Genomic DNA, 24,937 nt, shown 5'->3' with positions numbered 1-24,937 from the left:
TGGATTCTGTCTATTGAGCTCAATAATTTACATTCTGAGGTTCATTCCAGCCCTTCTCAACTTTTTGTAAATACTCAATATCCTCTAGTAAATCTTTTCCTCTTTACCATACCTAAGGTAGTTTCTATTTCTCTGCTTTGGTTATTTTATTCCCATATAAAAAAATACCCCAAACTTAATTTTTTTAAAAGATTTTATTTATCTATTAGAGAGAGAGAGAGAGAGAGAGAGAGAGCACAAGCAGGGAGAGAGGCAGAAGGAGAAGCAGAGTCTCTGCTGAGCAGGGAGCCCGATGTAGGGCTCAATCGCAGGATTCTGGAATCATGGACCTGAGCAGAAGGCAGACACTTAACTGAATGAGCCACCCAGGCACCCCAAACTTAGTGAAGATGGCAACAATCATTTATTTTGCTCACAAATCTGTGATCTGGGCAGGGCTCTTGGCAGGGAAGGCTCATCTCTGTTCCATACCTTAATTTGAGGGGCTCTCCTGAAGACTGGATGTCTATCTCCAGGAGGGAAGGTGGTGCTGGCTGCCAGCTGAGTTGCTTGCTTCCTAGACACGTAAGCCTCTCACTGCATAGTGGCTAGGTTCTGAGGCCGAGTTTGTATGTGTGCGTGTGTGTGTGTGTGTGTGTGTGTGTGATCATCTTTATTACTTACCTTCAGAAGTCCCATAACATCACTTCTACTATACTCTAGTAGTTGAGACAGTCACAAACTGTCCAGACTCATCCAGGTTCAAGGCAAGGGGACTTAGATGCCTCTTCTTGATGGAAGAGCAACAAAGTTCTGGAAGAGCATGTGGGATGAAAATATTGTGGCCTTTTTTAGGAAGTACAATCTGCCACATTCCTGCTCTGAAACATAATTGATATAGTTAATAATAGCTTTAAAAAAACAAAACAAAACCTTAAGAATAAAACATTGAGCTAAAACTAAATGCAATAGAAAGTATTAAATCCGTAAATATCTAAACAAGCAATGTTTTAAAGGAATATACACACACACACACACACAAAAAGGCAGATTTTTAAAAGATTTAAAAGGTTCAATACAATAAGGGCACCTGAGTGGCTCAGGCGGTTGAGCATCTGCCTTCAGCTTAGGTCATGATCCCAGGGACCTGGGCCCGAGCCCCACATCGGGCTCTCTGCTCAGCAGGAAGCCCGCTTCTGCCTCTCCTACTACCTGCCGCTCTGCCTGCTTGTGCTCGCTCTCTGTCAAATAAATAAATAAAATCTTTTTAAAAAAGCTACAATATAGAAGCAAGTAGTTTTCTAAAGAATAAAGTTTAATACCTAGGATGTGAAGGTAAGGGAAAGTAATAGAAGATAGAATGAGAAGACTAAAAATTAGAAAAAGAAGCAATAAGGATAAGGATAGAAAAAGAAGAATTAAAATAGCCCACATCAAGACAACAAAATATGTTTAAATAGCACTGATACAAATGTCTATTAAATCAAATATATCTTTGTTAAAATGAGAAGAAAACAAAGTGACTGGAGGTCAGTTCAAGGTAGGTAGTTCAAGACTGAAGAAGCAGTCTCTCTTCAAAGGTCCTGTGTGACCAGGATTACCTTTCAGGGGTGGCACTGATAACCCTGCCACATTCTGGCTTTGAAGGTCCCATCTCTTTGGCCAATCTCTCTCTTTCTCTTGATAAGAGAAAACCATTTCTTCTAACCATTTCTTCTCCATGCTAATTTTAGACTTCTGTCAGAGCAAATCTTTTTGGATTTGGATGCCTGTATCCAGATCTTTCCTGGTTGCTGTGGCCATCACAACTGGGTCATCGTCCTGGAGAGGAGAGAACAGAGCCCCATTGAGGTACTTCCTGTGGAATCCATCTTGCCATCATGCAAGTAGGAGGTGTTCTGGGAATTGATGTGCAAGTTTTCATGAGGACCCAGGAGCCCACTGTATCTTCATGAATGCATCCTGTCAGTACATAGATTCATTAATTTATCTTGCTTAATCTGCCATTTCTCTCATGATTGCTTTGTTTTAATGACAGTGATTAAGAGAAGAACCAGTCATTGTTCCAAGTGCACATTTTCCATTTCCCAGTGGGATAATCTAGGCCTATTCGCCCCCCTGGACAGTGCCTTTGTGCTGTCTCCTTCTACTCTTATGTCCCTGTCTCCACTAGGTGGCTATTTTTTTTTTTTTTTCACCACCAAAGTCCTGTTGTTGAGCCCGCAACCCCCATACCCTGTAAAAGACCCGGGTTTCTAACTGGGCTGTTTGGGAAACACATGTGAGCAGAATTCACCCAGCTATTGGACACCAGCAGCAAATCCTCCAAAGCAGCCCCACACAGAGCAGGAGTTGGGCTGGGGGTGGAGGTGTGAGAGGTGAGCCTGGCAGGCTTCAATTACGTTGCTAAGTTCTGAGTTGCTCGTTTCCTGAATGGCTGTGTCAGCTCACCCTGGAAACAGTCATTTTCCTGGCAGCTCCATATTTAGGCTGTGGGCTGCCTGCTGCCGGCACCTTTGCCTCCAAGCTCCTGAGCTGCCTGGTAGCTCTGTTGCCTTCAAGAAGAGCCTCATGACTCTTCTGTTATCAGAGGTTGAGCCTTTCTCCAGAACAGTAGGAGTGTCAAGTTCCTTCTTTGGGGTGTCAGCTTTCAGGGAGGGGCTGAAGGAGATGGGGAGGTGGGTGGGAAGAAGAGGGGCTAAAACCCATGATTGAAAATATTTCCTCTCTCCCTATCTTAGAGAATTAAAAAATGGTGGGAATAATAAAAAAAAAGAATGGTGGGAGTGGTGGGGTCCAAAGTGATTTTCAATGGAGAGATAAGGTCACTGCTCACTCCTGCTTTGCTACAGGACCCCTCGTGAGGAAGAGCACCTGCTTTCCCATGGCTGACTGCATCCTCCCACCAGGATGGGGTCTGTGCTGGGTGTGCTTCCTCTTTGGTGTACAAGTAAGAAGCATTAATGGATCCATAGAGAGAGACTGAGCCCTAGCCCATGGGACTCAGTAGTTCCACGTTTTGGCCAATTCAATGAATTCGCCCTGAATTAAAGAATGAATTTTTGAAAAAAATCAGTAAGAATAGAGAAGATAGGGTGGGCACTCATGTCAAATGACTAGAGAATAATTCTAGCTAATATTGATGACTGCTAACGACGTGCTGTTTTTTATACTTATCAACTCATTCTCTGCTCCTCACAGCTTTAAGAGATGGGTGATTTTTTTTAAGACTTTATTTATTTATTCATAGAAACAGAGAGAGAGAGAGAGAGAGAGAGAGAGAGAAGCAGGCACTATGCAAAGAGCCTGACATGGGACTCAATCCAGGGTCTCCAGGATCACGCCCTGGGCTGCAGGCGGTGCTAAACCGCTGCGCCACCGGGGCTGCCCGAGATGGGTGATTTTATCACGCACATTTTACAGATGAGCAATCTGAGGAACAAAGTTTATATGTTTTTTAAAAAAAATTTTAAGTATTTATTTATTTATTTATTTATGAGAGAGTGAGAGAGTGCAGGGGGAGGGGCAGAAGGAGAGAGAAAGAGAGAATCCCAAGCAGATTCCATGCCTAGCGCAGAGCCAGAGGTAGGTCTAGATCCTACCACCCTGAGAGATCAGATCCCAGAATCAGACCCTGAGACTGGACCAAGCCAAAATCTGAGAACCCGCGGCCCAACTGAACACCCAGGTGCCCCACGTGTTTATGTTTTAATCCAAGATTAAGGAGCTAGGAAGTGGGAAATTTGACACATGAATGCAGAAGTTGGGTTCCAGGGGCACCTGGATGGCTCAGTTGGTTAAGTGTCTACCTTCAGCTCAGGTCATGATTTCAAAGTCCTGGGATTGAGCCCTGCATCCAGCTCCTTGCTCAGTGGGGAGTCTGCTTCTCCCTCTCCCTCTGCCCCTCCTTTCTGCTCCTGTGCTCTCTCACAACACTCTCTCTTTCAAGTAAATAAATAAAATCTTAAAAAAAAAAAAAAAAGATGGGTTCCAGACTTTTGTCCCTAACCACAGCACTCTACTGTGTATACTTCCTCATGTGCCATGCTTCTCCTTCCTATCAGTATCTTGACCCAGCCCCCAATTGGGCTCTCCAACTAGGGAGCCTCCCACCTTACATCAGACCTGCCTGTCCAGACATAGCCTTCCCAGGTGGCAGGTGGCAGGGCTGCCGAAGCCCTTCCTCTTCTCAGGAAATTCAATCTAGCATCTGTGCCCAGCCTTTCTATCACTTTGGCCACATGAGCCTCATTCTTCTGTAAAGCCCAAGAGTGTGACTTAGATGTAGAGTCTGCCCTTCCTCCTGCCCCTTGTCCTTGCTTCTTCTCACCCACCCTCTCTAAGCCATCACGTATACATCCCTGTCTCCGCTCTAAGCCTGGCTTCACTCAGCAACGTGTCCAGTGATGCTCTGCCTGGCTCTTCCTCCAGGTCCCAGCACAAGGTGACGCAAATTCTCAGACTATTCAAATCTTTCCTTTCTTACTCAATATTCTTGGCTTGCCCCTTTCCCCTGCCTTCTATGAAATCTAAGTCAGATGTTGTGTTTTTGTATAAAAGAGCTATTGGCATAGAGGCCTATATATGGTAGGAGACTCCAACTCCTTGGGGTCAGGCACCGGCTCTTACTGGTTGTATAAGCACTTTCAGCACTCATCCTGGGGCTTGGGGCTTGGGGATCAGTGCACACAGATGGACCAAAGCATTGTGTGTCTGTCTGCACCACCTGCCAGCAGGGCGCAGATTACATCCGGCCCCACAGTGTACTCACCACCCATTAAATGTCCTTCACCTTTTTCTTTCTCTTTTCTTTTCATTCCTCCTTCCTCCCCTTCCTTCCTTCCTTCTTTCTTTCACTTGAACCAAATGAAAGTGACCTTCTTTACATCTGTGTATTTATATAATTACTGGTGTTGCAGTCTTTCTTAATCATTCCTAGATTGCAAGCTCATGGAAGTTCCGATTCTGGACCTATTCACTTTGATCATCACTTAAACTCATATCATGGTAAGTCTATATCTGTAAACACTTCTGAAGATTTTATTTTTTTATTTTTGTTTACTTTTGAAGATTTTTAAAGGGTGGGCGCCTGGCTGGCTCAGTTGGCAGAATGTGTGACTCTTGATCTTGAGGCTGTGGGTTTGAGCCCCATGTTGGGTTGTAGAGATTATTTAAAAATAAAATCTCTAGGGGCACCTGGGTGGCTTAGTGATTAAGCATCTGCCTTCAGCTCAGGTCATGATCCCAGGGTCCTGGGATCGAATCCTGCATTGGGCTCCCCACAGGGAGCCTGCTTCTCCCGCTGCCTATGTCTCTGCCTCTCTTTCTGTGTCTCTCATGAATAAATAAATAAAATCTGTAAAATAAAATAAAATAGAATCTTTAACAAGAGAGACATTTTAAAGGGATATTTTTACCAAGCAGATTAGCAGAGTTGAGGAGGGTGAAGATTTGCCTATTATGTTGCCATTTTATGTGTTAGGAAGTGCCTGCCTCAAAGCTACTGAGAACTCTGAGACTTGTAGGGGTGGGGGAAAGACATAATCTCCATATCCCAAACACAATAGTGTTGTAGGAAAGGCGTTAGGGTACGAAGCCAATGGCCAAGAAAGAATTCTTGAGACATCTTTGGTACAAAAAAGTAGTTTTATTGAAGCACAAGGACAGGATCCATGGGCAGAAAATGCTGCACAGGCCCATACTTTCTTTTTTTGTTTGTTTTTTTTGTTTTGTTTTGTTTTGTTTTTTAGGCCCATACTTTCAGGGTGGGATGGGATTGGGGAGAGATCAAGTCTCCAAGGAATTTTGGAAGCAAGGTTTCCAGGACCTTGAGGGGGCTAGCTATTGTTAGGAAAAGGTCATTTATTCCTGTTTAATAAAACCTTAGCCATGAGACCCTTCAGATGTACATCTGAGCCATACGCTTGGGGGATGATTGCCAAACATGTATCTTGGGGAAGTAGAGGTAAAGTAAGTTTCCAAAGGAATTTTTGTATGGTAAAGTAGACATGCAGGATTCTGGGGGTCGGGCTTAGGTTGCCTGTTGCCCATAGCAAAGTATTAACATCTAGGCAGGTGAGTCCTTAAAGGAATGTCACTCGGCATGTAAGTAAATTTTATTTAGTAAGGAAATTTAGTAATTTTTCTTCTGTCTTTGTTTCCCACAACAATAGGATTATGAAGATATTTACTCTTTTGTGAGTCTAGCATTTTCTAAGCATTAAAAAAAATCCCCACTTAAAAGATAGGAATGTGGAGCTGCTGAGGACTTAGTCTGTCCCACTCCTCATCCTCATTTATAACTTTTATTTAGTTGCTTTTAATAAGGTAATAGCACCCACGAACTCACCACTCAAAACAAAACGAGGCCCTGGGCAATAATTCACATCTAATTTTGTGGCTCCCTCATGTCATCCCTTCATCTTGCCCCACCCAAGGTGACTTTCCATGCTGTACCCAAATTGGGTTTGGAGTCAAAGCCTGTCCTGTTATATCACTTTCTCATCTGCCCTCATTGTCACTGATAGGGCAAATCTGCTTTGGCGGGCTTAACATTTAAAAAACATCCTTAAATGGCCTCACTTGGCAGAGACTAAAGCTCAGATTAAATGCTATTTCTCGCAGCATAATTTTCTATGTTTAAGAGGAGCTCAAATATAGCTGAGATATTATTCATCTTGAAGCCATCACCCACCAATTTGGATATAACTTCCCTTGTCACATTTCAGAAATTCTTTCTTCTAGGATAGGATCAGGGTGGCTGACTCAGAGATCCCCACCCTACACTCCCTCCCCACCTCCTCTCCAATACTGATTAGTGTTTTTCCCTCAGCCTCTGCCATGGAGCAGAATGGCTGGTGAGTGACATTCTCCTTCTAGGCTCATAATTTAGAGGCTGCTGCGTGGAGTGACACATGCTGTCATTAGTCACTCCTCCCAGTGGAGTTGGTATCTGTGTTTCCCAGTTCCAGATAGCAAGTAGGAGTCATAAGACACTCACCCAGACCTGGAGATAAAAAGCGATATGTACTGTAGAAACCCCTTGGTTCATCTTCACCCTTGTTGGGGAGAGGGTCCCTAGAATAAAAAATGAATTGTGGGAGGTGATTTGAATTAGCAGAACAAAGGTCTGTCTTGTAAATGTTTTACTCTGAAGAATCTGCAAGATCTATAATTATGTAGACTTCAGGTACTAGAAGAAGTCTCCACCTGCTACCAAGACAATGTAGTCTCTAAGACACTGACCACCAGGGCCTCTGTCAGAATGGAATCTGGAGTCTGAAGCCTCGGGTAGGGTGAAGGCATGGATGAGGTGGGTAGGTGTGAGCCGAAGAATAGAAAAGAGGAGGAGGGAGCCAGGGGAAGGAGGATTTGGAACATCTCACCTAAGGCTGATTTGGTTTAGAGGAGGAGACCTGGACCAGGTTGGGCCAGTTATATCCTGTCTTCTAGGAGGACCTAGAATATGGAACCAAAAGACACATAGACTAGAGCCCCTAGAATGGAGTCTTATTAATGTTGATGTTCTAGAGGGAAGGGGACCCTCGAGGCTCAGTCAGGCTTTTGGGTCAACATCTTGACTTTAACTTCATTAGGCTTTTACTAGAGCCAGAAGTGCCCACTTAAGCTGAATTCCTGACCCATAGAAACTGTATGAGATAAATGTGGGGTTTTTGTTGTTTTAAGTTGCTAAGGATGCTATATTAGTTTCCTAGGGCTGCCATAACAAAGTGCCCCGAACTGGGAGGCTCAGAACAACAGAAATTTATTGTCTCAGTTCTGGAAGCCAGAGTGTGAAATCGAGGTGTCAACAGGGCCATACTCCCTCTGAAGGAAGTAGGGAAGGATCTGTCCAGGCCTTTCTCCTAGCTTCTGGTAGCCTCAGGCAGGTGAGGCTATATATTCCCTGTGTTCTCTTATATTGTCTTACCTCCATGCATGTGTCTGGTTCTATGTCCAAATTTTCCCTTTTTATAAGGACAACAGTCAGATTGGATTAGAGCTCACCCTGAGGACCTGATAGTCAAGAGCTAAGTATTTGTACCTGCTTTCCAGATGAGAAATTGACTCTTAGAGAAGTCAAGGATTTGAGGTCCCCTGGCTGGTGAGTTAGGAGCAGAGGTGGGCAAGAATCCAGGGCACCTCACTTCCAGCCAAGGGTTATTTATTTAGAAATGGAGAAGGTTCTGGAGGAGAGAATAGTGTAGCTCAAAGAGAGAAATAGAATATAGAAGGAAGGACTCTTGAAGTGAGACTCAAAGGAGAGAGGAGGTGGTTTCCCTGCTGGCTCTTATTCACTGCCCAACCAGAAAATGTCTTTCTTTCAATCGCATCCTTTTTGCTGTCGAAGCCACATGGGCTTATCATAAATTAATCAGAACAGACGGATAGGGAGTAACCTGAAAAACCCCTGCTCTGGCCCATCTCAAGAACTCTCAGAATGTCTTGAGTATCTGGACTAGTGTAGCAATCCTTTCTGTAGTCCATGGCAGGGGTCATGTACTCTTAAAATGATCGAAAGGGTAGCAAGGTCTAATCCCCATATCCCCTATTTCAATTTGGGGTGGGATTTGGGTTTCTGAATTATAGTATGTGTTCCTTATGTATTCTGAGGCTCCCTAAGCTATACATAGAAGTGGGAATACAGCATCATATTATTAATAGTGCACAAGTAGAGGTCACCTGCCAAAATAGGGGTTCTCTGGGCTGAAGCATGAGGCTTAGTTCTGAAAGTCTAGGAGGTGCTTCCTATGTCAACCCTTCTGAACTGAGAGTAATTGAGCCTGCAGAATCTACACACTCCCCTCCCTCTCACAGGTCCAGGCAGGGAAGAGAGAACAGAGGAGTTGACCAGTAGGAGAGCCAAGCCTACTCTACTCACCGCATGGAGGCAGGGAATAAAAGAGCAGAGTCAAACTCCCACCTGTTACAAGTTACAGTGGCTCTACCCACCAGTGAAACACAGTTCAGGAATGTCCTAGGCTTTGAGCAACTCCTCTTCTCATAAAGGACCAATAATGTGGTATCCTCTCTTTAGGGGGACAAATGGACATATGAGTAAAGTAGTAGAAACATCCCTGCCTTACATATAACTGAAGTGTCCCCAGTTGAAGTCACACCTTTTATTTGGGGGCCCAGTCCTTCCAACAACTCCACTAAAACATACAAATACCTTTTGAGCAGAATGTATTAATACCTACTGAGTTAGGGATTTGGGAGTCAAAGATGACAAACCTGTAGTCCCTGCTCTCACGGGAGCTTACCATTCAGATGGCAGACACCCAAGAGTTGAAACAAAGTTCTATTAGATTAACAACAACAAGGGTACCTGAGTGGCTCAGTGGTTGAGCAGCTGCCTTTGGCTCAAGCTTGCGATCCTGGGGTCCTGGGATCACGTCTTGCATCAGGCTCCCCACGGTGAGCCTGCTTCTTCCTCTGCCTGTGTCTTTGCCTCTCTGTGTCTCTCATGAATAAATAAATAAAATCTTAAAAAAAAAAAAAAAAAACAGGAGCTAAATGTCTACAGAACAAAGACTAAGTACAGGTGTTATGCTGACCACGTGAGTGCTTTACTTTGTTTCATCCTCCCAACTTTAGTACTCTGTTTTCAGATGAGGGAGCTGAGGCTTAGAGAGTTTCAGTGCCTGGCCTGAGGTCACACAGAACAAGAGGCAGAGCCCGGAGTCTGCCTGAAGAGCCTCCATGTGGGACCATGACGTTCTATTCCTGCGGCGGGGAGGTGGGGGGGGGGCAGCATGGGGTGCCATGGAAGTCTAGAAAAGGGCAGCCACCCAGACCACACAGGTCAGGGCAGGATCACAAAGAAGATCACACATCCCTGTGCCAGTGCTGAGCACATATCAGGGGCCAGCCAGGTAAATGGGGGAAGAAAGAGGGAGCATTAGTAGGTCAGGTCCTCACAGGACACCTCAGTGGGAGAGGGAGGGAGGGGAGGCTGCTGAAAGAGATAAGGGGAGCTTGAAAAAGAGACATGAAGTCTGTACCTTATGAGTGTGTGCGACTGAGCTCATTCACCTCCAGGTTAACATGGAAATGTTCAATAATGACCACTCTTGATGCTGCTTGACATAAAAATATTTAACTCTGAGGAGAACACAAATGAAAATATCTAAGAGTGGAGGGAGGGGAAGACATCAGGTCATCAGGAGCCGGAATCTCAACCATCTGGAATCCTACTGAGATTTGGCGGTCCATTCCTGAGTCTCAGGTATCTTGCCAAAATATTTTTTAAAGGAGAAAAAACAATAATGTTGCCTGCTATAATAATGCACCAGAAATTCCTCACATTGACATTTACAGATTTCCTGCCAATGGCCCGGAGAGCACGTAATGGCCTGATAGCAAAGGCAGCTGGGGGTGGGGCGGAAAAGCAACTGAGTGATTGAGCTGTGCCTCCTTGGGTTTTTATTATCATTGCTGCCTTTAGCCATATGCTTTTCAAAGGCACTTGAGAAGCCTGGACCAATTTCAAAGGAATTCCTAAACCCAGATTTCAAAATCGTCATTACATCTCCGGATTGTCAGTTCTCTGTACAGGAAACACAAATTTATGGAAGTTCCTAAATGTTTTTCCATAAATGTTGATCAACCTCTCCTGCCGTTACATGAGATGCCTGGGATGTTAAAATAGATGCTAATAAATTGCCAATCCAGCTTATTGCCAAGTAATGAAAAGCATTTCTCTTCCTTGGAATAGGATGTCTTACCACTTGAGTGGGTTCCAGAAACTGCATAAAAAAGGGAATAAGATGATTTCTTTTTTAGTCTGTTTGCTTGTTCTTTACCACCCCCACCCCCATTGACACTTTTTAAAACTGAATATAAACAGATTCAATCTGCTGGGAACGCTGGGTTTTATGTACAGCGTGGACCCTGGTTGTGCTGCACCTGTCATCCAAGACTTTTGTCATTCTTTGACACCATTGGATGTCCCATACTCATATGACTCTCCACCCATTCCAGGTCTTTCCCTAACCTTTTTGTTGGCCTTGTCCACAAAACAACCTTGTTCAGTTTCGCAAACACAGAAAATAAACCAGAGGCTGGTAAGTCAGGTGGCTGATGAATCAGGAACAGAGCCTTGGGAGCCCCCACAACCAAATGGGGCTCTGGAACCCTGCAGTGTCCCTGACTCCATCTCCATTCCAAAGGACAGCATGCTGCTTTGCAAGAATGATGGCATCTACCAAAGGCTCTGGAGAACTAAAAGCTACAAGTACACAGGGTACTTTGTGAAGTTTCCTGTGAAGGGAGCAAAGCAAAGAGATAATCCTGCGAAATACAGGAGCCTTCCACTTTAAAGAAGTTAGCGGTTGCATGGAGTGTGAAAAGATCTTGGGTATGTTGGGATCCTCCATTCAAAATGAAAGGCAAGGGACGACTGGTTGGCTCAGCGGTTCAGCGTCTGCCTTCCACTCAGGGCGGGATCCCAGGATCCAGGATGGAATCCCTATGGGGCTCCTTGTGGGAGCCTGCTTCTCCCTCTGCCTGTGTCTCTAGCTCTCTCTCTCTGTCTCATTAATAATAATAATAATAATAATAATAATAATAATAATAGAATGAAAGGCAAGTTGTTTCACCTTTTGCCTCATCACTAAGAAGAAAATCAATGTTTCAAGGACACCTTTGAATGTTGGAGGCAGTCTAATATATTTAAAGGTCTGCTCCATACTGGTAAACACGAAATGCTTCCCAGGAACCAATACACAATCATGTTCAGCACTTTGAGATAAAAGCATGGGACCATTAATTTTTTTCTTGAGCACATACTGTGTGGCAGGCATTTTTCTAAGTACCTTAGATTTATTAACTCTTTTTTTAAGGAGCATTTATTTATTCATAAATAAATAGAAAGGCAGAGACAGAGGGAGAAGTAGGCTCCATGCGGGGAGCCTGATACAGGACTCATCCCAGGACCCCAGGATCACAGCACAGTTGAGAAGAGGCTCAACCACTGAACCACTCAGGTGTCCCTATTAACTCTTTTAATCCGCACTGGGGTACACAGGTTGTATGGCAAAGCCTGCATTTGAACCTGAGCTTGTGGCTTTCCTGGTCCATTGTTCTTAATGATCATGCTTTACTGTTTGCATTTTAGGATTGTTAGTTAATCCTGGAGATGGCAATTTCCAGGTGGTGCCCATTCCTCATCTAGTCTATCATAATTCCAGTATTCTTCGACCTATGGAGTGAATGATGAATTTAACTACCACCTACACACCCACTTGTAATAGTGAGAGGTGGGAATGAGTAAGAGGAAGAACTTTGCCATAACTAGTATTTTAAAGAAAAGTAAAAGGAGAAGGTAATTATTCAATCTTCAAATATCCCAGAAGCAGTACAGAAAGATGCAACTAATTAAGAATATGGTAATCCACACAAATGAATTTTGTGCCTATTTCTTCACTACCACAATTGGAGAAGTATATTAGCTCCAGGATTTGGGGAGGATTCCAATTACCAATAATTTTTAAAACAATATTTTTTCAGCATTTCCTTTCAGGATCAAAACTCAGATAAAGCAATCCTTGTTCATAGCTCACACAGACTCGAGTACTTTAAAGTTCTGGTATGATCTTCTTCCTTTGGCTACACTTATACACCACCCAGAACACACCTTGCTTCCAGCTCTGAGCTACCTCCTCAAGCTCTCCTTTTACTCTTCAGTAAATGGAGGGTCTCTAAGTTTAGTTTTTCAGGGCTTATGTTGTGGAACTCCCAAATGTGCTATAAGAAAATTTTGCTATTATAAAAAAAAAAAGGCTATTATCTTAATCTCCCAATGTCCTGTAAGGATGGTAGGGTCTTTTGTCTGCCAAGTTCAGTTGAAGATATCATCCTTAGTATAATAACCTTCTATATTCTTGAGGATAGAATTTAAATGCTAGGATAGGGGTATAGAAAAGCAATTTTAGACACGGAAGCTAGAAGAGAGCAAAATTACTGTGTTTAAGGAATAAGTAACTATAAAACAGAGATAATAATACCTTAAAGACAGGGTTGTTTTGAGGGCTAAATGAGATAATTCAAAGTATCTGGGCATAGTTCTCAGCACATAGTGAGGGCTGAACCAATGTTAAAATGTTCGCACTGCTATCATTCTTGTTGCTGTTGTTATATAAACCTTTCTTGAAAATAATATTTTAGGTATCCCTGGGTGGCTCAGCGGTTTAGCGCCTGCCTTTGGCCCAGGGCACGATCCTGGAGTCCCGGGATCGAGTCCCACCTCCGGCTCCTGGCATGGAGCCTGCTTCTCCCTCCTCCTGTGTCTCTGCCTCTCTCTCTCTCTGTCTATCATAAATGAATAAATAAATCTTTAAAAAAAGAAAATAATATTTTAATGATAGAAATAGAATCAAGAGAATCAAAATAAAGAACTAGAAATGATGTTTGGAAGTGTTATTTGCAATGCCAATTCAAACATACAGCTAGGAATAATGCTGAGGAAATTAACATTGTAGAATGAAATTCTGTTACAAATCTTCCCAATGGAAAATAAAATAGCATCCACTAAAAGTCAGGGAAGGGAGGAAATGTAAGAGTGCTCATTTGTTTTGGGTATGTCTCTAAACTATCACATACAGTTAGTTGGCTTTTGCTTTGTGAGCCAATCTGAAGTCTTTTTGTCTTAAAATCTAAATCTTGCTCATTTACATTAATGAATATGAGGTTTTGGGCTCTATTTTGTTTTTTAGTGTTTTTTAGCTTTATAATATTTTTGCACTGTTTGCTTTGTTGTCTTTTTCATTGAAATTTTAATTGAATAATTATAGACACATGCATTTGTAAGAAATAATAGGAAGAAATCTTGCATACCCTTTACCTAGTTTCCCTGAATAGTAACATTTTGCAGAACTCTAGTACAATGTGACAACCAGGATATTGTCATTGATACAACCACCAATCTTATGCAGATTTCTCCAGCTGTTTGTTTTGTTTTGAGTGTGAGTTTCTTCTAATAATTTGGAAATTTTTAATTTGTATTCTAGTTTTTAGCTTTGTAATTTTATGTAACTATCTTTTTTAAAAATGAGATACAAAAGGGCACCTGGGTAGCTCAGCAGTTGAACATCTGCCTTTGGCTCAGGTCGTGATCCTGGGATCCTGGGATCGAGTCCTGCATCAGGCTTTCTGCGGGAAGTCTGCTTCTCCCTCTGCCTATGTCTCTGCCTCTCTCTCTGTGTCTCTCATGAATAAATAAATAAAATCTTTTTAAAAATGAGATAAAATGACATATAATATTGTATTAGTTTTAGGTGCACAATATAATTTGATATATGCATATATTGCTAAATGATTATTAGAATAAGTTCAGTTAACATCCTCACCACACATAACATTTTTTTAAATATTATTTATTTGAGAGAGAGAGAGAGAGAGCATGAACAAGCATGGGGGGAGGAGCTAAGGGAGAGAGAGTCTTAAGCAGACTCCTTGCTGAGCACGGAGCCCAACATGAGGCTGGATCTCATGACCCTGGGATCACAACCTGAGCCAAAATCAAGAAGAATCTGACTCTCAACAACTGGACCACCCAGGTGCCACCATCACTATACATAATTACACATTTTTTTTCTTGTGATGATACCTTTTAAGACCTACTGTCCCAGTAACTTTCAAATATACAATATTGTTAACTATAGTCACCATACTGTGCATTATATCCCAGGACTTTTATCTTATAACTGGAAATTTATTTTTTAATTTCTTTATTATTATTTTTTTAAGATTTTATTTATTTATTCATAGACACAGAGAGAGAGAGGCAGAGACACAGGCAGAGGGAGAAGCAGGCTCCATGCAGGGAGCCCGAGGTGGAACTCGATTCCAGGTCTCCAGGATCACACCCCAGGGTGCAGGCAGCGCCAAACCGCTGCGCCACCGGGGCTGCCCATAACTGGAAATTTATACCTTTTGACCATCATTACCCATTTTGTGGCCCCCTCCCCTCTGGCAACCACCAATTTGTTCTCTGTATCTAGGAATTTCGTTTTTTAGATTCCACATGTAATTGAGATCATATAGTATTTGTCCTCTGTCTGACTTGCTTTATTTAGCATAATGCCCTCAAAGTCCATCCATATTATTGTAAGTGTCAAGATTTCTTCTTTTTTTATGACTAAATAATATTCCATTGCACGCACACACACACACACACACACACCACCTTTTCTTTATCCATTCCTGCATTAATGGACACTTAGGTTGTTTCTATATTTTATCTATTGTAAATAATGCTGCAATGAACATAGGGGTACAAATATCTTTCTGAGATAGTCATCTCATTTCCTTTGGATAAATACCCAGAAGTGGAATAGCTGGATCATATGGTAGTCCTATTTTTAGTTGTTTGAGGAATCTTAATACTGTTTTCCATAATGATTGTACCAATTTACATTGCCACCAACAGCGCCAGTTTCCTTTTTTCCGCATTCTCACACTTGTTATTTCTTGTCTTTTTGATATTTATGTGACTATCTTAATAGTCACATAAATTAAAACGATTTTATTTATTTGTCTGACAGAGAGAATGAACACAAGCAGGGGGAGCAGTAGGCAGAAGGAGAGGGAGAAGCATACTCCCTGCTGTGCAGGGAGCCTGATACAGGGCTCCATCCCAGGACCCTGAGATCATGACCTGAGCCAAAGGCAGTTGCTTAACCAGGAGAGCCACCCAGGTGCCCCTTAATCTTGTTTTTTCTTTAGGTAGAATCTTTAATTCCCCACTACAAGCAATGATAAAATTAGAATATTTCTACTTCCTTCCCCTTTCCTTTACCCCCATTTAATTTTAATTGATACTTTTATTTTCTTAAACTTTGCATTATTAAATATACTTCTCTTATTTGATTTGGCAGCTCTATAAGCTATTAAAGATAAAGAAACACATTTATGCCACAACATGTGTATACCTTATCCTATCTTTGTGCCTTTTTTCCCTTTGAATTTTTGTTGGTTATATCATCTCTAGATCATTCCTAATCTGTTCTTCCACCATAGTCACTACATGTGTTCTGTCTTGGTCTGCAGAAATGAACATCCAACGCTCTCTGCCAGTTCTTTTACTGTAGCTTCTCCAGTCATCTTCAGGTAGGCCTAAATTTATCTTTAATAGAATCCTCCCTTTGAACTCATAGGAATTCTCAGAAGTCTTTGTGTTCAAAGCTCCCTATCTGTTGCCTATGTATTTGAATGACAGTATGGCTTGGAATAAAGTGTCATGCTTATTTTCCTTGAGGTTTTTTCTTTTTTTTCTTTTTTTAAGATTTATTTATTTATTCATTCAGAGAGAGCGAGAGAGAGGCAGAGACACAGGCAGAGGGAGAAATAGGCTCCATGCAGGGAGCCTGACGTGGGACGCGATCCTGGGTCTCCAGGATCACACCCCGGGCTGCAGGCGGCGCTAAACCGCTGCGCCACCGGGGCTGCCCTTCCTTGAGGTTTTTGTGATTCTTTCCTCAGCATCTTACAGCATTTATAAAGTTGCAGTAACTATTTTTAATGGCAATAAAAATATTTCCAAGGAGAGAGGGAAAAGAGATGAAGAAAGAAAAACTGAGAGAAATGGAACAGATTATTACTATGAATAAAGAAAAAGGATTCATTAAAAAGAATACAATGGAAAAGCTATTAAAAAACATACTTGAAATAACAAATGAGATATAATATAGAGTTGAATTTTATTTATTTATTTATTTATTTAAATAGATGGGAGAAATAGCAGCATGGATTCACCCAAAGAACAAATTAGTGAGTCAGAAGATCACATTAAAGACTTTTCCCAGTAGATAGCAGAAAATATAACATAAAATGCAAGCTAAGAGATATGAAGCATTGAAGTAGAAATGTTAACATCCAGATAGCAGGAGTCCCAGAATAAGAGAATAAAAAAATTATTTGGTAAATTATGTTCAAAATAATAATGATGATAAAGTTTCCAGAATTGAAAAGTTTTGTTGTACTTCAAGCCAAGTAGATAAGAAAAAAATCACATTTATACATAAAGAATCTCTAGAGTAAACAAACTACAAAGGAACAAGAATAATATTGAGATCATCTTTTCCCACAGAAAAAGTGGATCCATGTCAGTGGCATAATATTAAAGAAAAAGAACTATTATATGTTATAATCTAAATGTGAGACTGTATTAAAGATATTCTCAGGGATCCCCGGGTGGCTCAGCGGTTTAGCGCTGCCTTCGACCCAGGGCATGATCCCGGAGTCCTGGAATTGAGTCCCACATCAGGCTTCCTGCATGGAGCCTGCTTCTCCCTCTGCGTATGTCTCTACCTGTGTGTGTGTGTGTGTGTGTGTGTCTGATGAATAAATAGATAAAATCTTTTTTAAAAAAGATTTATTTAAAAAAATAAAAATAAAGATGTTCTCTGGCACAAAAGGCCTGAGATACTACACATAAAGAACACTGGAAATGCTCTTAGGGAAAGTGTTCAAGTAAGATGAGAAATAAACCAGGAGGATGCTGCCAGATATATGGGATGTACACGTGCAATTAAATAACTTAGCAAGTGTTTAAATTTCATTGTCTGAAATCTAAATGACCAAAGGGAAAAAAGAGAAAAAGTATATCTATAACAACCCAGAATGAATTTTTCTAGACAATATCAAATTAACCATGGTCCTAGGGACATAAAAGTATGTTAAAGTTACTGCTTTGTTTGGAGGATAATATGTTGATAAATTAAATAAATTAATTGGAGTAAATAAATGTAAATGTCAAACTTAAGGGTAATCATGTAACATAAATAAAAAGCATTAAATTTTATTTCTCCAGTAGAAAACAGGAAAGTATAAAAATGTAGTGCATAGAAAGTATAAGTCTCAGGGGTGCCTGGGTGGCTCAGTCAGTTAAGATCTGCCTTTGGCTCAGTTTATGATCTTGGGGTCTTGGAGTAGAGCCCCATGTCAGGCTCCATGCTCAGTGGGGAGTCTGCTTCTCCCTTCCCTTTGCCCTTCCTATTGCTCCTGCTCTCTTTCAAATAAATAAATATCTTTTTTGAAAAAAAGAAGATATAAGTCCCAGAAAGTTCAATAAATGCAAATGAGCAATATTCATCAGTTAAAATCTAGAAGCTCTCAGCTAGGATAAAAAATAAAATAAAACAAGATTCAACAATGTGCTATGTACATGAGACACATCGAACATTAAGTAAAATGATAGGTTGAAATTATAGAATAGAAAAAGATACAAAAAAAAAAAGAAAGTTGGGTAACAATCTTTCTAGCTGATGAAATAGATTCCTTGACAAAAATAATAAGAAGAAACAAAGATGGTCATTATATGTTGAGAAAAGGAATCACAGAACAACATACAGCCATCATGAACATATATCCAGTGACATCAGCTCAAACTATATAAAATAACAACTGACAGAATGCTGAGAGACATAATCAATCATCATCAGAGATTTTTTTTTAAGGATTTTATTTATGAGAGACACACACAGAGAGAGGCAGACTCCATGCAGGGATCCTGATGTGGGACTGGATCCTGGGACTTCAGGATCACGCCCTGGGGCTGAAGGCAGATGCTCAACCACTGAGCCACACAGGCGTCCCATCATCAGAGATTTTAACTACAAGTTGATAAAACAGCAAACAAAAATATGCAGAAATATGGAAAATCTGAATACCATTAATGACATTCAGCTGCTAAATGTATATTGAACTCTACACTAAACAGAATGTATTCTCTTTTTAGTATCCATGTAATATTTACAAAAATTTATCATATATTAGACAACAAAGGAGCCCCAAAATTCCATAGAATCAATTTCATACAGACTATTTTCTGTAAAGGACCAATTGGTAAACATTTTTGACTTTGCAGGCCAGATGCTATCTGCCCTTACTGCTACAGCTCTTCAGTTGTAGCACCAAAGCAGTTGTAGACAATACATAAATGAATAGATGTGTTCCAGGAACTTTATTTGAAAAAAAAAAAAAGTGGCTGGACAAATTTGAAGCATGGACTGTAGTTTGATGGCCTAAGGTGTAGATTAATTAATATGGACTTTCTAGAGAGCGTAGATCTTCCTTGACTTGCATTGGGTTTATATCCCAACAAATCCACCCTAAGTTGAAAATATCCTAAGTCGAAAAATGCACCTAACCCACTGAATATCAAAGCTCAGCCTAGCCTACCCTCAAAGGGCTCAGAATCCTCACATTAGGCTACAGCTGGGCAAAATCATCTGACACAAAGCCCATTTTATAACAACGTGTTGCACATCTAATGTAACTTACTGAATACTGTGCCAAAAGTGAAAAACAGAATGGTTGTATGGGTACAGAATGGTGGTAAGCGTATAGGTTGTTTACCTTCGTGAAAGCATAGTTGACAGGAGCTGCGGCTGCCACTGCCTCGCATCACAAAAGAGTATCATACCACATATCACTAACCTGGAAAAACATCCGAATTCAAAATACGAAGTGCGATTTCTACTGAATGTATATCATTTTTGCACCATTGTAAAGTCAAAAAATCATAAGTTGAGCCATCAAATGTTAGGGACCATCTGTAATAGTATAATTTGTGACTCAATACTACAACTCTGCGTATATATCACAAAGAACTCACACAGACCCTTGGTTGAGAAGGGGGCATATCAGGAGATTTTAATGTTCTTTGCAGGGATTTGGGGACAATCTGTGTGTTGATCTCTGAGGATTGTATAGTAAAATGCACTGGATAAACCCCAAGAAGACCATGTAGCATGTAGAAGCAAGAAACTAGATGTGCCCAAACAATATGAATGTATATTAATTATCTATGTGTTAAGTCAAAAACATGAGAAATAGAATAAGGTCTAAAGCATAACAGTAATAATTTTTAAAACATACACAAAGCAAGGATAATATGCTTTGTGAGACATATATATGAATATGTTATATATGTTAAACACATGTATGTGTTGCATATATACATGTTATACATATATGTATATCTCTGTGTGTATAAAGGATATTCTATAAATTCATTAGAATAATTGCCTCTTTGTGTGTGGGGAGGTGGGTGGGAATGGTGTGGAGGGGTAGATAGGCTTTGGGGAATGACGATTTCCATTTGGTGGTTATGGTTAACTCTGCATCTGAGGTCTAGGATGTTATAGATCAGTTCTTGTAGAGTGTTTTCAACTACTTATACTCATTTCTTTCTGAGGGCATTGATATTTCACTCTGCCCATTCAGCAATTATAGTTTGACAAGCGCAGTTTAAATAACGTATAATATTGTGATTTATCTTTTGGTAATGTTTTGGTATAGCTAGTTTTGCAAAAGCATTTTTTGTCTATGACTGGTATCTGGGTAGAACTACATAATCAGTTGATCTAATTTGAGTGGCTTCTCATGTTATATTCAATTAAGAAAACATTGCCCACATATTCATAATCCAATGAACAATATGAAACAAAAATTTCCAAATTTTAAAAATTGGGTCTATACGTTAAATATGTTAAAATTTTGTCAAATATACGTCAGTAGGGCTGAAAAAGAAGCAGTAAAGTCTTAACATCAATCTTAAATTCTATTCTTAATTTTTAAAAATATTTTATGTATTTATTTAATAGAGAGCACAAGCAGGGGGAGTGGCAGGCAGAGGGAGATAGAGAAGCAAGCTCCCCACTGAGCAGAGAGCCCGCTGCAGGGCTTGATCCCAGGACTCTGGGATCATGACTTGAGCTGAAGGCAGATGCTTAACCAACTGAACCACCAGGCACCACTATTCTTGAGAATTCTTTTTTTTTTTTTATTATTTATTTATCTATTTATGATAGTCACAGAGAGAGAGAGAGAGAGAGGCAGAGACATAGTCAGAGGGAGAAGCAGGCTCCATGCACCGGGAGCCCGATGTGGGATTCGATCCCGGGTCTCCAGGATCGCGCCCTGGGCCAAAGGCAGGTGCCAAACCGCTGCGCCAGCCAGGGATCCTTGAGAATTCTTTAAAAATAAATTTGATGGGGATACCTGGGTGGCTCAGGGGTTGAGCATCTGCCTTTGGCTCAGGTTGTGATCCCGGGAGCCTGGAATCGAGTCTGCATCAGGCTCCCCACAGGGAACCTGTTTCTCCCTCTGCCTATGTCTCTCCTTTCTCTCTGTGTCTCTCATGAATAAGTAAATAAAACCTTTAAAAAAAATTGGTTTGAGTGTTGAACTTACTAGCTATCCCAGCCTTAGGGAAGGGATATCAATTTTATAGAGGAAATACCATAAGGCAAGTACTATATACATGTTGTTTCTTCTTTTTATGTTATTTCTTTTTTTAAAAGTTTTAATTTTAATTCCAGTTAACATACAGTGTTATATGAATTTCAGGTGTACAATATAGTGATTCAACAATTCTATCCATCACCCAGTGCTCAAATATATGTTATTTCAAATGATTCTTATAAGAATTTTTTAAAAGACTTAGGTTTATTTTTTATTTAAAAGATTTTATTTATTTATTCATGATAGAGAGAGAGAGAAAGAGAGAGAGGGGCAGAGACACAGGCAGAGGGAGAAGCAGGCTCCATGCAGGGAACCCGACGCGGGACTCGATCCGGAGACTCCAGGATCGCGCCCTGGGCCAAAGGCAGGGGCCAAACCGCTGAGCCACCCAGGGAATCCCCCTTATCTGTTTATTTTATTTATTATTTTTTAAAGATTTTATTTATTTATTCATGAGAGACACAGAGAGAGTGGTAGAGACACAGGCAGAGAGAGAAGCAGGCTCCATGCAGGGAGCCCGACGTGGGTCTCGATCCAGGGTCTCCAGGATCATGCCCTGGGCTAAAGGCTGCGCTAAACCACTGTGCCACCAGGGCTGCCCTTATCTGTTTATTTTAAAGAGAGAACATATGTGCATGAGCCAGAGAGAGGGGCAGAGAGAAAGAATCTCAAAGCAGACCCCCAGCCAAGCGTGGAGCCTGAGGTGGGGCTGGATCTCAGAACCCTAAGATCATGACCTGAGCCAAAATCCAGAGTCAGACATTCAACTGACTGAGCCACCCAAGAGCCCCCTTACAAGTCTTTAAAGTAGGCAGTATAATTCCATTTTACATATGGAGAAACTAAAGTTCAGATAAACCAAGTAATTTGCCCAAGGTCTCATAGCTAGTAAGTGGTGATGTTAGAATCTAATAAGTGACTCCATGTGTATATGTCCAGGATAGGCAAATCCACAGAGACAGAAAGAAGATTTATGGTTTCTGGAAGCTAGAGGCAGAGGGAAATGGATAGTGACTGCTAATGGGTATTAGATTTCTCTTTGGAGTGATGAAAATGTTCTAAAATTAGTGGTGGTGATTGCACGATTCTGTCAAAATACTAAAAATGACAATTTGTACCCTTTGAAAGAATAAATTGTATGGCTTGTGAATTATATCTTCGTAAAACTGTTATGAAAACCTGCATATATAAAAAAAAAAAACAAAAAAACCCCCTGCATATATGCATACAAATGTGTCTAGAATGATGTTCACCATTACTGGATTTAAAAATTAGGAACATTATTTTTTTTGGTATGAATAAATCATTGAGGGGCACCTCAGTGGCTCAAGCAGTTAAGCGTCAACTCTTGATTGAGGATCAGGTCATGATTTCAGGGTCATGAGATCAAGCCCCAGGTCCAGCTCTGCACTCAGTATGGAGTCTGCTTGAGAGTCTCTCTTTCCCTCTCCCTCTGCCCCTCCCACTTGTGCTCTCTTTCAGATAAATAAATTTTTTAAAAATAAAAAATAAATAAATCATTGCTTTCAAAGGAATAATGGGACAAATGAATCCAGACTGTAGTGATCTCAGAAATAGTGAAAGTTCAGTGGTAAGAGAAGCAGATTTTAGAGAGAAAAATCTTGTTTTTCCATGGCTCTTACCTGCTGTGCCTATGCTTGCTGAAGAAATGAAAACTTCCTTAGTGTGATTACAATCACAACTTCATTTTTAGGCTCTCTTAAGCTGAGTAATTAAAAAAAAAAAACAACTCGTGATGCAATTTTACTGAATTCACAAGAGAATCTCTTGGGACAGATAATTTAGGGACAGAAAAGCCACTTTCAAAGAGGCAAGTACAGAAATACCTCCTTTTCATGATGTGCCTGATTTAAGCATGGAAAAGTGTGCCTACAAGCATTATCTCAGCAGGTCAATCCATAATTAGAGCTCTAATTTTCCTCCAGGCGCTTTCTCTTGAGTTGTCCAAGGGACCCAACAAGAGGTGCCTATGAAACCATGATAATGGTTCTAAACATTTTCAGCGCCAGCACTATTACAGAGCTAATGCATGGGAAGTTGCATTATGCTATAGTAGAAAAGCAACTGCATGATCGTAGGCTTGCATCCAAAGTCTCCCCTCTCACAAAGGTTAGCTAGGAAGACCCACAGATCTCCCATAAATATTTTCTTTGAAGAAATTTCCCTTTGAAGCACCCATCCTAGAGAACATTTGTTTTAGTACCTAGAGTAGCAGTAAAGATATTGATAATCAGAAATATTAAACATGACCTGAGCAGACTTTTGGAACTTTCCTTTGCTACAAGAATGATAAAAGCTAGTGACCAATGACAGGTCAAAGTACAAATGTCTAAATACCAGTCACCATTGGCTTCTGGGCATCTCTGATATATCGATTCCCAGCACTCCTTTCTTTGACTGCCACCTCTTATCCTTAAAGTGTGCTTGTCTAGTAACCCATTCCAGCAATGCTTAACCACACTGATACCTGAATCCATTGATTCTCACTATTGATCAACTGCTTCATGATCTCACTGTAGTTCTTACCCAGCTTGTAAGCATTTAAGATACAAGGAAGTGATGAATCTAGATGTTTATTTATTTTTAGTTGATTCCTTAAAATTCACCTACTTTCAAAACCAGTTTGAGATGGATCAAAATAGCGAAACACTTATGGCAGAACAGAGTGCAGATTTAGAAAAGGAAATAAAAATTATTTAAAACGTCAATCAAGAAGAAATTGGTTGTGCAATTTGAAGATGAAACTTCCTTTCTCACCCTCTCTTTCACTGTCAGAGAGAGGGAAGATAGACCTTGGCTAATAATTTGTTTTGGTTGAAGGTTAAGACAAAGGGCAAGTCCAAAGACTGTTCTTTGTGTAGCTAAGCAGTGGTTAGGAAGAAGCATAGAGTTCAATAATAGGCCCGAATCTTGGGCCCGGACACTAGTGGTTGGCAGAGAGTGAGGAAAGGTTGATGGAGGAAGATGAATAAGGGGCACTCACACTGTTCTGTATAATTTCAGGTACTCTAGAACAAAGGGCTGTCATTCAATGTATATGGCGCTAAGAAAATTGTTTTTTCTTCTGCATAAATTTATAAATTTAACCTGTGCGATCTCCAAGAAATTAATATTTGTTTTTGGTAAATATATGTGGTTGTATGTGTGTTTGACCAATAGTTATCTGTTGGACATCAGGAAGACAAAAAGGAATAGCTACAACCCACTCCATGTGGTAGACAGACTCTAAGGTGGCTCCAGCAATTTCCACCTCCTGGCAGAACTGTCCTGGCTTTCCTCTGCCCTATCTGAATGAGTTCAGCACCCCTAAAATATCCCTTCTCATTCTGGCCATGAAGGGAAGGGCTGCCATTATGTGCTAAAAAACCCATACAGCTGTGATCTATTGTACCAATTCCTTAGGTGAATGGTTTTCAAAGTGTGGTCCTGGACCAGCAACCTCAGGATCAGCTGGGAATTTATTAAAATGCAAATCACTGGGTTCCACCTCAGACTACTGAATCAGAAACCGTGGCAATGGAGGTCAGGAAACTGTGATTTAACAAGTTCTCCAGATGCTTCTGATGCAAGCTCAAGTTTGAGAACCATTACCATAGGCCTCTGACTTCTAGCTTTCCACTCTCAGTTAAAGTAACCAGTTAATACGTGGTTGCCATAGGGGGTAACTCATATCTGGATGGCTCTGCCA

General features: G+C 40.8%; 1 long non-coding RNA gene across 1 annotated transcript; it reads right to left on the bottom strand.

The window, feature by feature from the left end:
- Positions 1-298: 298 nt before the first annotated feature.
- Positions 299-7,444, bottom strand: LOC111090441. The gene is made up of 5 exons (XR_005371896.1): positions 7,365-7,444; positions 6,980-7,056; positions 1,581-1,800; positions 1,070-1,220; positions 299-792 (listed from the first exon to the last, which is right to left on the bottom strand). It is a non-coding gene; the product is annotated as an uncharacterized LOC111090441 (long non-coding RNA).
- Between the last annotated feature and the right edge of the window lie 17,493 nt (positions 7,445-24,937).

Source organism: Canis lupus, chromosome 17, assembly GCF_011100685.1.
Source record: "Canis lupus familiaris isolate Mischka breed German Shepherd chromosome 17, alternate assembly UU_Cfam_GSD_1.0, whole genome shotgun sequence".
Lineage (NCBI taxonomy): Eukaryota > Metazoa > Chordata > Mammalia > Carnivora > Canidae > Canis > Canis lupus.
The sequence above is the reverse complement of the archived record's forward strand: the minus strand, read 5'-3'. Positions and strand labels throughout refer to the sequence as shown.